The sequence below is a fragment of the Tursiops truncatus genome, chromosome 3 (assembly GCF_011762595.2).
Source record: "Tursiops truncatus isolate mTurTru1 chromosome 3, mTurTru1.mat.Y, whole genome shotgun sequence".
NCBI lineage: Eukaryota > Metazoa > Chordata > Mammalia > Artiodactyla > Delphinidae > Tursiops > Tursiops truncatus.
The window spans coordinates 151,112,366-151,127,704 of record NC_047036.1 but is presented as its reverse complement, the minus strand read 5'-3'; positions in this window follow the sequence as shown (position 1 = coordinate 151,127,704).

Below are 15,339 nucleotides of genomic sequence, written 5' to 3'. Positions count from 1 at the left end.
TGAGCTTAGTTGCTCCACAGCATGTGGGATCCTCCTGGACCAGGGCTCGAACCCGTGTCCCCTGCATTGGCAGGCGGATTCTTAACCACTGCACCACCAGGGAAGTCCCTGTCTCTTGATCTTGAACCCTAAAACGTTGCTAAATTCATTTATTAGCTCTAATGGTTTTTGATGTGTAGTCTTAAGGATTTTCAATATATAAAATAATTTCATCTGTAGATAGAGAACATTTTACTTCTTCTGTTCCAATTTAGATGCCTTTTATTTCCTTTTATTGCCTAATTGTTTTGGTTAGAACTTCCAGTACAATGTTGAACAGAAGTGGCAAAAGTGAGCTTTCTTGTATAGGAAGGTTTTTAACTAAAAATTCTGTTTCTTTAACAGATATATGGGTATTCAAGTAGTTTGTGCCTTTCAAGGAAAATTCATCATAGACTTAGATGTAAAACACAAAACTATAAAAGTTCTGGAGGAGAACGTTAGACAAAAATCTTTGCGAACTGGGGTTAGGCAAAGATTTCTTAGATATAATACAAAAGTATGATACATAAAAGAACAGATAAATTATAATTCATCAAAATGTAAAACTTCTGCTCTTCAAAAGTCTCAGTTTAGAAAATAAAAAGACAGACTGGAAGAACATATTTGCATGTTATATCTGATGACAGACTTTAGTCAGAAAATATAAAGTACTGTCAAAACTCAAGAGTAGGGGCTTCCCTGGTGGACCAGGGGAAAAGAATCCATCTTCCAGTGCAGGGGATGCGGGTTTGATCCCTGGTTGGGGAACTAAGATCCCACATGCCGTGGGGCAACTAAGCCCCCAAGCCACAAGTGCTGAGTTCTCGTGCCTCAACTAGAGAGCCCATGTGCTGCAAACTACAGAACGCACATGCTCTGGAGCTGCGCACCACAACCAGAGAAAGAAAAAACCTGTGTGCCACAGCTAGAGAAGAGCCTGTGCGCCGCAACGGAGAACCTGCCATGCCGCAACTATGACCCGACGCAGCCTAGAAAGAAAGAAAGAAAGAAAGAAAGAAAAACTCAATAGTAAAATAAACAAACAGTCCAATTTAAATACTAGGTAAAAGCCTTTAAATAAAATATAATAATATTACATTAACTTTAGTTAATGATGTATCACTATTGTTTCATTAACTGTGACAAATATACCATATTAATATAGAATGTTAATGGGGGAAAGTGGGTATGGGATGTATGGAAACTCTCTGTACTACTTTCACAATTTTTCTGTAATCTAAAACTCTTCTAAAAAATTAACTTTTTAAATGATAAAAATAAAAGTTAAGCCTACTCCTACCCTATGATCCAGCCATTCCACTTCTAGGTATTTACCCAAGAAAAAAGAAAACATGTATTCACACAAAGACTTGTACACAAATGTTCATAACAACTTTATTGATAAACTGGAAACAGAAACAGAAACTGGAAACAACCCAAATATCTATCAACAGGTGAATGGATGAACAAATTTTAGTACTCAGCACAATAAAAAGGAATGAACTATTGATACATGGAACAACATAGATGAATCTTTAAAGAATTACGCTGAGTAAAAGAAGCCAGACAAAAAAGAATGAGTCTTGTATGATTCTATTTACATAAAATTCAAGACAAAATGTAAAACACATCAGTGGATGTCTGGGGATTGGAGGGAGGCAGGGAGATAAGGGAGAGAGGGAACAAAGGGAACAAAGGGAACAAATACATGTTTCAGGTTCTTGGAGATGTTCATTATCTTGATTGCAGGGAGGATTTCCTAGCTGTACACATATGTCAAAATTTCTCAAATTGTAAACTTTAAATATGTGCAGTTTACATGTCAATTATACATAAATAGAGGTACTTAGAAAATATAATGCCTACAATGAATTGAAACACATCAAGTATATGTAAAACCAGGAGCTTATTATGATATCAGAAAGAGAACAACCACAAACCCATGCTCGTTAATTGCTTTTGGAGATTGCCAGCACATCAGTTCATTTTTCTGAAAGCTGATAAATTAAGAGAAGCAATCAAGCATTGGTCTTACCTGTCCTCTATGAACTCTACCTGTGGGCAACCAAACTGATAACGAGAAAGTTCTTCAAGAATTTCCAGCTAATGCATCACAGAAATAATGAATTGGGAGATAGGGATTGACATGTATACACTGATGTGTATAAAATGGATGAATAATAAGAACCTGCTGTATAAAAAATTAAATTAAATTAAATTAAAAATTAATTAATTAAAAAAAGAATTTCCAGCTAATGCAAATATAGTGAGAGAAATAGAATCACCACAGTTTCAACCCCAAATAAAGTAACTGATTTAGATAAAATCACAAAGAGTGCTAAGAGCTTGAGATGAAAAGCTGATCTGAAACTTTATTATCAAATGATCAGGCTGACAACACCTAAACCTGCTGATCAATGTTAATGTTACTAAGAGGTGACTAGACATGATGTGATATATGATATGATGCAATGGGAATTTCCCAACATCATGTATGAAATATTCTTGCAAAAAATTCATCTGGAATCTGCTCAAGCCTCTAGATCAGGGTTTCTCAGCTTGGGCTTTACTGACATTTTGGGATGGATAATTCTTTTTTGTGAGGGGCCGTTCTGTGCATGTAAGATGTTTAGCAACATCCCTGGCTGCCACCCACTAGCTGATATTAGCAGCCGGCAAGTTGTGATAATTAAAAAAGTTCTCTAAACATTGCCAAATGGTCCCTGGGGGATGAGATCAACCCTGGTTGAGAACCACCACTCTAGATCTGACTACTAATTTATAGGAAGTAATAAAGGTCCTGAGAGCAAGTTAAACGCCACCACAGGAATGCAAATGGATAAACCTACACTGAGATAAACTCTACAAAGCAGTAGGATTTCTTCAACAGCAACAACAAATTGAAGGAAAAAAGGGTGTGGGGGGAAATGTGTAAATTAAAAAAGATTTAAGAAACATCCTTAAATCCAGTGAGCTAGGAAGCTCCGCAAAGTTATATTTCACCGCATATGGATAGAGTGAGACCCTAAGAGACCCCAAACTTTAAGGGTAAGTAAGATATGGACCTCTCATACCATAGAGACCAGCTACTTGCCCAGGACAGGGAATTAATGGAGGCTCCTGTGAGGGAGACACTCCAGTTTGCATTACAGAAGGGAAAGAAAGGTTCCTCCAAAATGCTAATTTAGAACTAGGACTCAGGTACAGAACAGATTGGTGGTTGCCAGAGGCAAGGATGAGGGGTGGATGAAGTGGGTGAAGGAGGTCAAAAAGTGCAAACTTCCGGTTATAAAATAAGTAAGTCATAGGGATGTAATGTATAGCAAAGTGACTATGGTTAATAATACTGTATTGCAGATTTGAAAGTTGCTAAAAGAGTAGATCTTAAAAGATCTCATCACAAGAGAAAAAAGTTTGTAACTATGTAGGGTGACAGATGTTAACTATATTTATTGTGGTGATCATTTCACAATATATACAAATATAGAATCATTATGCTGTACACCTGAAACTAATATGCTGTTATATGTTATACGTCAATTTAAAAAAAAAAAAAGAAAGAAAGAACTAGGACTCAGGGTTTGTTTCACTGGTTTTTAACCTGGCAAAAAGGCAAAGGGCAGGACCATCTCCTGAACAAGCCCTGTCAGCCCAGGCCCAGAAAAAGCAGGGCTACGTTATGGGCAGTAAAGATGCTGAAAGTCAGGAGAACAAGAAAGGCTTTGGGCAGATCTTAGAGAAGAAAATGTCAATTTCATGTTTGGGCATAAAGAGAGAGTCTCAGCACAGCCAGATCCTTTAATTGGATGACCCTGCAGCCTTCAGTAACCTCTGAGGGCCTGAATTTTCTAGGCAGAGACAGGTATATCAGAGACACAGACATCTCAGGAAGATTGTGAATTCCCAAGATCAACAATAGTGAAGGCATTCTCCTTCCTTCCACGGCCCCCAGGGTCCCTGTGCCCAATCCAGCACCAGCCAGGATGCACCAAGAATGTCAGGAACCTCAGAATGCTATCTCCATCTTCAGGGATGTGTATTCATTGTCAACCAGAAAGCCCTCCTCCAATCTCTACAGAGAAGAAAATTTTGCTCAAAGAAATGTCTCCGTTCAGTTTCAGCAACTCCATTAAGTCTTGGAGAAGCACATCCTCTAATGAAGTTTAACTCTGCTTTTCTCAAGCAGTGATATTTATCCTTCATAAACATATTCATTTTTTTTTTAAAGATTAAGAGGAGATTTCTACTTTTCTCCACTGGCCATGAAGGAGTAACAGGGTTCAAAATTACTCTCCCACAATACACAACTAGAAAACTGGACAAAATATGTGATAGAATTGTTTTTAAACATTGACACAGCACAGAATTGTGATCCCTGAGAGAAGAGAAACAAATAAGTAAGCGCTGTGATTTTCCAGGCTTTCTGCCTGAAGGAATATCTAAACTGCTGAGTATGAAAGGGGAACACAAACAGAGCTCAGTGGTTTCAAAAATCGGAGACAGAGATAGGCGTTTGGGGAGATTGAAGTGGATAGGGTTTACAGGGCAGGGTCCTGGAGAGGAGGGAACGAGGCACAGCAAGTATTCCAGAAATATGCATAGGAATTGCCCTTGATTCTATGACGAAATAACAATCTACATGTGGTGACATGATTTTATATGTAGAAAACCCTGAAGCTTCCACACACACACAAAACTATTAGATCTAATATTGGGTGGGCCAGAAAGTTCGTTCGTTTTTTTCCATAAGGTGGATCTAGTAGTACTTACTAGTCTTCAACTTCATTCGAAACAATTTTATTAGATTGTATGTGACAGCTGTCATATCAGCATGCATTTAAAAAAAGACGTATCAAAATTGTGTAGCCATTTTAATACTGAAGATGGCAGAAAAAAAGCAACATTTTTGGCATATTAGGCTTTATTATTTCAAGAAAGGTAAAAACGCAACTGAAATGCACAAAAAGATTTGTGCAGTGTATGGAGAAGATGTTGTGACTGATCAAACGTGTCAAAAGTGGTTTGCAAAGTTTCGAGCTGGAGATTTCTCACTGGACAATGCTCTCCACAGTCGGGTAGATCAGTTGAGGTTGATAGCGATCAAATTGAAACAATAATTGAGAACAATCAATGTTATACCACGCAGAGATAGCCGAAATACTCAAAATATCCAAATCAAGCGTTGAAAATCATTTGCACCAGCTTGGTTATGTGAATCGCTTTGATATTTGGGTTTCACATAAGTTAAGCAAAAAAACCTTCTTGACCATATTTCCATATGCGATTCTGTATTTAAACGTAATGAAAATGTTCTGTTTTTTTTTTTTGCGATATGCAGGCCTCTCACTGTTGTGGCCTCTCCCGTTGCAGAGCACAGGCTCCAGACGCGCAGGCTCAGCGGCCATGGCTCACGGGCCTAGCCGCCCCGCGGCATGTGGGATCTTCCCGGACCGGGGCACGAACCCGTGTCCCCTGCATCGGCAGGCGGACTCTTAAACACTGCGCCACCAGGGAAGCCCAAAATGTTCTGTTTTTAAAACAAATTGTGACGGGCTATGAAAAGTGGATACTGTACAGCAATGTGGAACAGAAGAGATCGTGGGGTAAGCTAAATGAACCACCACGAGCCACACCACAGGCTGGTCTTCATCCAAAGAAGTTGATGTTGTGTATGTGGTGGGATTAGAAGGGAGTCCTCTATTATGATCTCCTTCCAGAAAACCAAACGATTAATTCCAACAAGTACTGCTCCCAGTTAGACCAACTGAACGTGGCACTCAATGAAAAGCATCCAGAATTAGTCAACAGAAAATGCATAATCTTCCATCAGGATAACACAAGACCGCATGTTTCTTTGATGACCAGGCAAAAACTATTACAGCTTGGCTGGGATGTTCTGATTCATCCACCACATTCACCAGACATTGCACCTTCGGATTTCCATTTATTTCTGTCTTTACAAAATTCTGTTAATGGAAAAAATTTCAATTCCCTAAAAGGCATCTAGAACAGTTCTTTGCTCAAAAATATTAAAAGTTTTGGGAAGATGGAATTATGAAGTTACCTGAAAAATGGCAGAAGGTAGTGGAACAAAAAGGTGAATATGTTGTTCAATACAGTTCTTGGTGAAAATGAAAAATGTGTCTTCTATTTTTACTTAAAAAAACGAAGGCTCGAGCTTCCCTGGTGGCGCAGTGGTTGAGAGTCCGCCTGCCGATGCGGGGGACGCGGGTTCGTGCCCCGGTCCGGGAGGATCCCACATGCCGTGGAGCGGCTGGGCCTGTAAGCCATGGCCGCTGAGCCTGCGCGTCCGGAGCCTGTGCTCCGCGGCAGGAGAGGCCACAGCAGTGAGGGGCTCGCGTACCGCAAAAAAACAACAACAACAACAACAAAAAAACCGAAGGCTCATCTTGGCCCACCCAATACATGGATTCAATAAAGCAGCAGGATACAAAGTCAACATACAAATTTAAGTTGCATTCCTTTACACTAACAATGAAGGTCTGAAAAGGAAATTAAGAAAACAACTCCTTCAATGAATGGTTCTGGGAGAACTGGATATTTACACACAAAAGAATGCAATTGAACCCTTACCTAACACCGCATACAAAAATTAACTGAAAATGGATCTATGACTTAAATGTAAAACCTAAAACAATAAAACTCTTAGAGGAAAACCCAGGACAAAAGCTTCCCAATATTGGATTTGGCAATGATTTCTTGGATATGACACCAAAGGCCCAGGTAAAAAAAAGAAAAGATAGACAAATTGGACTTCATGGAAAAACTTTAAATTTGTGCATCAAAAGACACTATACACAGAGTAAAAAGGCAACCCACAGAAAGGGAGAAAATATTTACAAATCATAAGGAATTAATATCCAGAACACATAAATAAATCCTAAAAGTCAGCAACAGAAACAAACAAGCCAACTTAAAAATGGGCAAAGCGGGACTTCCCTGGTGGTCCTGTGGTTAAGAATCCGCCTGCCAATGCAGGGGACACAGGTTTGAGCCCTGGACTGGGAAGATCCCACATGCCACAGAGCAACTAAGCCCGTGCACCACAACTACTGAGCACACGTGCCACAGCTACTGAAGCCTGTGCGCATAGAACCTGCGCTCTTCAACAAGAGAAGCCACCGCAATGAGAAGCCTGCAACACTGAAATGAAGAGTAGCTCCCACTCGCCACAACTAGAGAAAACCCGTGCGCAGCAACAAAGACCCAATGCAGCCAAAAATAAGTATGTAAATTAATTAATTTTAAAAAAAGGGACAAAGGACTTCAACAGACATTTCTCCAATGAAGATATACAAATGACTAGTAAGCACATGAAGAGATGCTCAACATCACTAACCATCAGGGGAACGCAAATCAAAACCGTATTGAGAAACCACTTCATGCCCATTAAGATGGCTGCTGTCAAAACAAAATAAAGCAGAAAATTAAGCAAGTATTGTCAAGGATATGGAGAAATTGGAACCCTTTGTGCACTGTTGGTGAGAATGTAAAATGGTACAGCCACTGTGGAAAACAGTATGGCAGTTCCTCAAAAAAATTAAAAATAGAATTACAATATGATATAGCAATTCCACTTCTGGGGATATATTCAAAGGAATTGAAGCAGGGTCTTGAAGAGATATTTTCACATCCATGTTAACAGTAGCACTATTCCCAATAGCTAAAATGTGAAAACAACCCAAAAGTTCATCAACAGATGAATGGATAAACAAATTGTGGCATACACATACAATGGAACATTATTCAGCTTTAAAAAGGAAGGAAATTGTGACATATGCTACAACATGAATGAAACTTGAGGACATTATGTTAAGGGAAATAAACTAGTTATACAAAGATAAATAATTCATGATTCCACTTATAAGAAATACTTAGAGTAGTCAAAATCAGAGACAGATGGTAGAGTGGTTGCCAAGACCTGCAGGGAGGGGAGAACAGGGAGTTATTCTCCCCCTTGTATGGGTAAAGAGTTTCAGTTTTGCAAGATGAAAACAATTCTGGAGATGGATGGTGGTGATGGTTTGCACAACGATATGAATGTACTTAATGCTCTGGACCACATACTTAAAAATGGTTAAGACAGTAAATTTTATGGTATATGTACTTCACACAATAAAAAAGTTAGACAAATTGACAGGAAAAAAGACAATCGGCAGTTTAAAGCAAAAAATCATTAATGTATTGTGTGGTTTAAACCATACATAGAAATAAGTGTAGAATAAAAATTGCACAAAAAATGAGAGGGAAGAAATGGAGGTATAATGTTGTAAAGTTTTTATACATGAAATGATATTACATTATTTGAAGATAAACTCTGATAAGTTAAGGATGAGTATCATAAAACCTAGAGCAACTACAAACAAACGAGCAAACAACAACAAAAAACATACACAAAGAGGCATAATTAGTAAGCCAATAATGGAGGTAAAATTGAATCCTAAAAAATATTCAGGCAATAAAAAGGAAACAAAGAACAAAGAGGATGAGGGAGGAGAGAAAACCAATAGCAAGATCTAAACCCAGTCAGATTAATAATTATATTAAATGTAAATGTCTGAACACTGCAATTAAAAAGCAGAGAATATCAAACTGGATTTAAAAGCTAGACAACTATATGCTTTCAATAAGGAAATCACTTTAAATGCAAAGACACAGGTAGGTTAATAGGAAAGAATGAGAAAAGATATACCATGCAAACCCTAATCATAAGAAAGCTGAAATGCCTATATTAAGATCAGACAAAACAGATTTCACAACAAGGAGATTATCAAGGTTAAAAAGGATCATATCATCATGTAAAAGGCTGAAATTCATCAGGAGACCTTACAATCCAAAGTATGTATGCACCTAATAATAATAAAGCCTCAAAATGGTGAGAAGCAAAAACTGATAGAACTAAAAGAAGGAAAAGACAAATCCACAACTATAGTTGGAGATTTGAACACTCCTCTCTCAGTATTTGATCGAATAAGTATAAAGTAAATCAGTAAGGATATAAGAGACAAACAACGCTACCCACCAACTTGACTTAACTGACGTAAGATACTCCACCCTGAAACTGTAGAATACATATTTCTTCAAGAGCACATGATAGACTGTATGTGTCATAAAACAAGACTCATAAGATTTCAGACTATTGAAATCATATAGAATATATTCCCTGTAGAACCCTCTAAATATTTGCAAATTAAATAACACACTTCTAAATGACTGAGAAGTCAAAAAAATCATGAGGGAAATTAGAAAATATTTGAAGTAAATTAAAATTAAAAACAATATATCAAAATTTGTAAGATGAGGCTAAAGCAGTGCTTAGAAGGAAAGTTATAGCATTAAGTATTTGTATTAGAAAGTAAGAAAGGTTTGGGGAATTCCCTGGCAGTCCAGTGCAGTGGTTAGGACTTCATGCTTCCACTGCAGGGGGCATGGGTTCAGTCCCTTCAGTCCCTGGTCCGGGAACTAAGATCCCGCAAGCTGCTCAGTGTGGCAAAAAAATAAAAAAATAAGAAAGGTTTAAAATGAGCACACTAAGCTTCTCTAAGTAGGTGGAAGAAGAAGCCCAAATTCAAACTCAAAGTGTAAGAAATGGAGTGATAAAAACAAAATAACAAAATGTTAGCAAATTGAATCCAACAATATACAGAAATGATACTGCATCATGACCAAGTGAAATTTATTCCAGGAAATGTTGGCTTAACGTTAAAAAATAAACTATTCTTTAGTTAACTTCTCAGTAGTTGCAGAAAAGGCACTTGACAAAATTCAATACCCATTCATGATAAAATCTCTCAACATACTAGGTGGAAAGGAACTTCCTCATCTTGAGGAAGGGCATGTATGAAAAACAGCTAGCATCATATTGATGATGGACGACTCAAGATTTTCCCCTAAAATTGAGTCAAGGACAAGGATATCCACTCTTACCACTGCTATTCAGCATGGTACTGGAGGTCCTAGCCAGCACAATAATGCAAGAAAAAAAGGCATGCAACATTAGAAACAGAAAATAAAATTATATTTGCAGATGATATGATAATTATGGCAGATTGTATTTTCGGAAGATGCTTTCACAAATATCTCCCATCCCATATGCTCTTCTTATAATGTGACTTGGACACTTTCCCAATTGAGAGATGGCCTCTGTGTCTCCTTCTCTTGAAATTGGATGGCCTTTTGTGACTTTCATGACCAATATAGTATTGTGAAAGTGATGCTTTGAAACTTTGAAGGCTATAGGACACATAGGTGATATAGCTTCTGCCTTGCTCACAATAGTACTTGTTCTTGAAGCCTTCAGCCACCATATAAACAGTCTGATTGTCCTGAGGATGTTATGCAATAAAGACAGCTCAAATAGCCCACACAGTAAGAGCATACAGAAAGGCTCTGAGACTGTCTGACTAGAGAGAGATGTCCACCTTAGCCTCCCTGGTTTTAGCCCCCTTGCTCTTTCAGTTCTAGCTACCATCTGAAACTCTGAGTCAAAACTCTGCACCTGAGCACTTTCCAAATTCCCGAACCAAAGAAAATCTGAGAGATAATAAAATGTTTGTTGCCCTATCCAGCTACGTTTTGGGGTAAATTGTTTTCTAGCAAAACTTAGAAAATCATGTACATAGAAAATCTTAAGAAATCTGTTTTTTAAAGCTATTAGAGGAGACTTCCCTGGTGGTCCAGTGGTAAAGAACCCGCCTTCCAATTCGGGGGATGTGAGTTCGATTTCTGGTTGGGGGACTAAGATCTCATATGCTCTACAGAGCCTACGTGCTCTGGAGCCTGCATGCCACAACTAGAGAGAAGTCCGCATGCTGCAACAAAGAGCCTGCACACCGCAACAAAAGATCCCGCATGCCTCAACAAAGATTTTGCGTGCTGCAACTAAGACTGACGCAGCCAAAAAAATATAAATAAAGCTATTAGAATGCATGAGCTTAGCAAAACCATAGGATACAGGGTCAATATATTTAAAAAATCTAACAACACTAGGAAAAAAATTGTAACTATGTGAGGTAATGGATATTAACTAAACTTATTGTGGTAATCATTTTGCAATGAATACATAGAGCAAATCGCTATGTTCTACACCTTAAACTCTAAAGCGTTATATGTCAATTATATCTCAATAAAATTGAGTATATTTAATTTCTATATACTAGCAATAAATAATCAGAAAGTGAAAATTTGAAATATGTCCTTTACAATATCATCAAAAACCATGAAACACTTAGATGGCCAAGAAATATACTTTGAAAGCTACAAAACACAGCTGAAAGAAATTGAAGAAGAGATTAGTGGAGTGATATACTATATTCATTTATCTGAAGACTCAATATTGTCAAAGTGTCCATTTTCCAAAAGTTGATCTGTAGATTTTGTTCCTTTCCAGTCAAAAATCACAACAGCTTTTTTGGGCGGAAATTTAAAAGCTTATTCTAAAATTTATACGGAGATGCAAAGGATCAAGAAGAAGCAAACAATTTTGAAAAAGAAAAACATAGGTGGAAGAAATACACTATCTGACTACAAAACTTACTTATAGCTATAGTAATCAAGATGTGTAGTATTAGCATAAAGATAGACACAGAGATTAATGGAACAAAACAGAGAATCAAGAAGTAGACCCACATATATATGGTACGTTTATGTTCAACAAAGAGGCAAAGTACTTAAGTGAGGGAAATTATATAGTCTTTTCAACAAATGAAGCTGGAACAGCTGGACATCATATGGAAAAAAATTAGCCTCAATCCTTATCTCACACCTTACGTAAAAATTATCTTGGAATGGATCATAGACCTAAGCATAAAAGATAAAACTTCTAGAAGAAAGCAGAAGAAAAATTGCCACCTTGATGTAGGGCAAAGATTTTTAAAAATAGGTCACAATGGGCTTCCCTGGTGGCGCAGTGGTCGAGAGTCCGCCTGCCGATGCAGGGGACGCGGGTTCGTGCCCCGGTCCGGGAAGATCCCACATGCCGCGGGGCGGCTATGCCCGTGAGCCATGGCCGCTGAGCCTGCGCGTCCGGAGCCTGTGCTCTGCAACGGGGGAGGCCGCGGCAGTGAGAGGCCCGCGTACCGCAAAAAAAAAAAAAAGTCACAAAAAGCATGAACCATAAAAGAAAAAAATTGATAAATTGGACTTCATAAAAGTTAAAAACTTCCGGTCTCTAAAAGACACAGTTACAAAAGTGGAAAGGCAATGGGAAAATATTCACAAAACATATATCTATTGAAGAACTTGAATTTAGGGTAAACGTAAAGCATTCATAACGAACTCAACAATAAGAAAACAATCCAGTAATAAAATGGACAAAAGATTTGAACAGACACTTCGGAAGAGAAGATACACAAATGGCTAATAAGTGCATTAATAATGATCAACATTATTAGTTGTCAGGGAAACACGAATGAAAGCCATAATGAGATACCACTGCACACATAGAAAGGCTAAAGTTAAAAAGACAAAGTGTCGGTGGGGATGTGGAGCAACACGAACTCTCACAATTTACTGGTAGGAATGTAAAATGTACAACCACTTTGGAAAACAGTTTAGCTGTTCCTTATAAAGTAAACGTACACTCTCCATACAAACCAGTAACTCCTTCCTAGATGTTTACTCAAGAGAAATGGAAATATGTCCAAAGGCTGTAGCTTTTGCATCATAGCAAAAACTTAGAAACAATTCTATTGCCCATCGGTAGGTGAAAAGATAAAACAATTTATGTTTTATTCATATTACAGAGTTTTTGTTTGTTTTTTTTTTTTTGGCTGTGTCAGGTCTTAGTTGCCGCACCCTGGATCTTCGTTGAGGCATACGGGATCTTTCGTTTCGGTGCACAGGCTCTTCTTTGGGGGGCGCGGGCTTCTCTCTAGTTGTGGCCTGCAGTTTTGGGTTTTTTTTAACATCTTTATTGGAGTATAATTGCTTTACAATGGTTAGTTCCTGCTTTACAACAAAGTGAATCAGCTATACATATACATATATCCCCATATCTCCTCCCTATCCCACCCGTCTGGGTGGTCACTGTTTTTTTTTTCTTTTTCTCTCTCCCTAGTTGTCACGTGTGGGCTCTGTAGTTTGCAGCATGTGGGCTCCCTAGCTGAGGAGCGCGAGCTCAGTAGTTGTGGCACGTGGGCTTAGTTGCCCTGCGGCATGTGGGATCTTAGTTGCCCGACAGGGGTGGAACCCGCGTCCCCTGAATTGGAAGGTGGATTCTTTACCACTGGACAACCAGTGAAGTCCCTACTATTACAAAGTTCTACAGTGCAGTAAAACATTGATATATGAAACAACATGGGTGAATAACAAAAAGTAATCTGTAGTAAGAGAAGGCAGTCGCTGCTTGTGGTTGGAGGTTGCAGGCAGTAGGGGGAGTTGACTGAGAAGTAGCACGGGCTTCCCTGGTGGCGCAGTGGTTGACAGTCTGCCTGCCAATGCAGGGGACACGGGTTTGTGCCCCGGTCCAGGGAGATCCCACAGACCGTGAAGTGGCTAGGCCCGTGAGCCGTGGCCTCTGAGCCTGCGCGTCCAGAACCTGTGCTCCGCAACCGGAGAGGCCACAACAGTGAGAGGCCCGCGTACTGCTTTTTAGGGTAATACATGTTTCATATCTTGAGTGTGTTGATAGTTATACAGGTATACACATCAGAACTCATGGAATTATACACTTAAAATGGACACACTTCATTGATTATAAATTTTACCTTATAAAGCTGATTTTTCAAAAAGACTTAAGAGACATAAGTAAATGTAATATGGAGACATTGTTTAGATCCTGATTCTAACAAACCAATGCAAAAAAATAAGACAATTATGAAAATTTGAATACTTACTGAATATTTGCTGATATTAATATTCTTTATTTTTATCTATGATAATTAATATTGTGATTATATTAAGAGGAGGTAAGAAATCCTTCTATTTTAGAGACATATTTATAGATGAATTGATATAGCATGTGGGACTTGCTTTAAAAGAATTAAAGCACGGGGCAGTGGTGGGGATGTAGGTGAAACAAGTTTGGCCAAATATCGATAATTATTGAAGCTGGCTGATGGGCACACTGCGGTTTAGTATATTATTGTAATTATAATTTTATTATTATATTATATATTAATTTTGTTATCTCTATATTTGTATATGATTGAAATTGTCCATAATAAAAACTTTTTGTAAGGAACTTAGGAGTTATATCAACCAAATGCAATGTTTTGACCTTGTCTGGATCCTAAGTGAGTAAACCTACAATAGAAAGATATTTATGGCACAAGTGGGGAAATCTGAATACGGACTAGATAATGGATGACGCTGCGGAATTTGGAGGAGAAACTTTTTTTGATGTTATAATAATTTTGTGGTTATGTAAAGAAGAAGATGAAGATAAGGACTAAGGAGGAGGAAGAGGAGAAGCTTCAGCCATAACAAGGATCACACCTGGCACGTGATCTTGGTTTCTTCATCTTCCTCTCAAAGGTACCAGAAGTTCTCATAGAAATTGTTTATTCTTTCCCCTGTCAGCTTTATTGAGATATGAATGACATACAATATTGAGTAAGTTTAAGGTGTACAACCAGTTGACTTGATACATTCATATATTGCAAAATAATTACCACCATAGCTTTAGCCTGCACATGTATGACATTAATCATCACCATTTCTTTCTCTTTTTAAATTGAAGTATAGTTGATTTATAATATTGTGTTAGTTTCAGGGGTACAGCAAAGTGATTCAGTTATATATATATTTTTTCAGATTATTTTCCATTAGAGGTGATTAGAAGATACTGAATATTGTTCCCTGTGTTATACAGTAAATCCTTGTTGCTTATCTATTTTATGTATAGTATAATTGTTTGTATCTGTTAATTCCGTACTCCTAATTTATTCCTCCCCCATTTATCTCTCCCCTCCCCTCTTTTCCCCTTTGATAACCATAAGTTTGTTTTCTATGTCTGTGTGTCTATTTCTGTTTTGTATGTAGATTCATTTGTATTGTTTGTTAGGTTCCACATATATGTGATATTACATAATAATTGTCTTTCTCTGTCTGACTTTCTCTAGGCCTATTCTCTAGGACCACCCATGTTGCTGTTGCTGTGCCATATATATATATATATATATATATATATATGGCACATCTTCTTAAACCAATCATCTGTTGATGGGCACTTGGGTTGTTTCCATGTCTTGGCTATTGTAAATGGTGCTGCTATGAACATTGGGGTGCATGTATCTTTTTGAATTAAGAGTTTTTGTCTTTTCCAGATATATGCCCAGGAGTAGGATTGCTGGATCA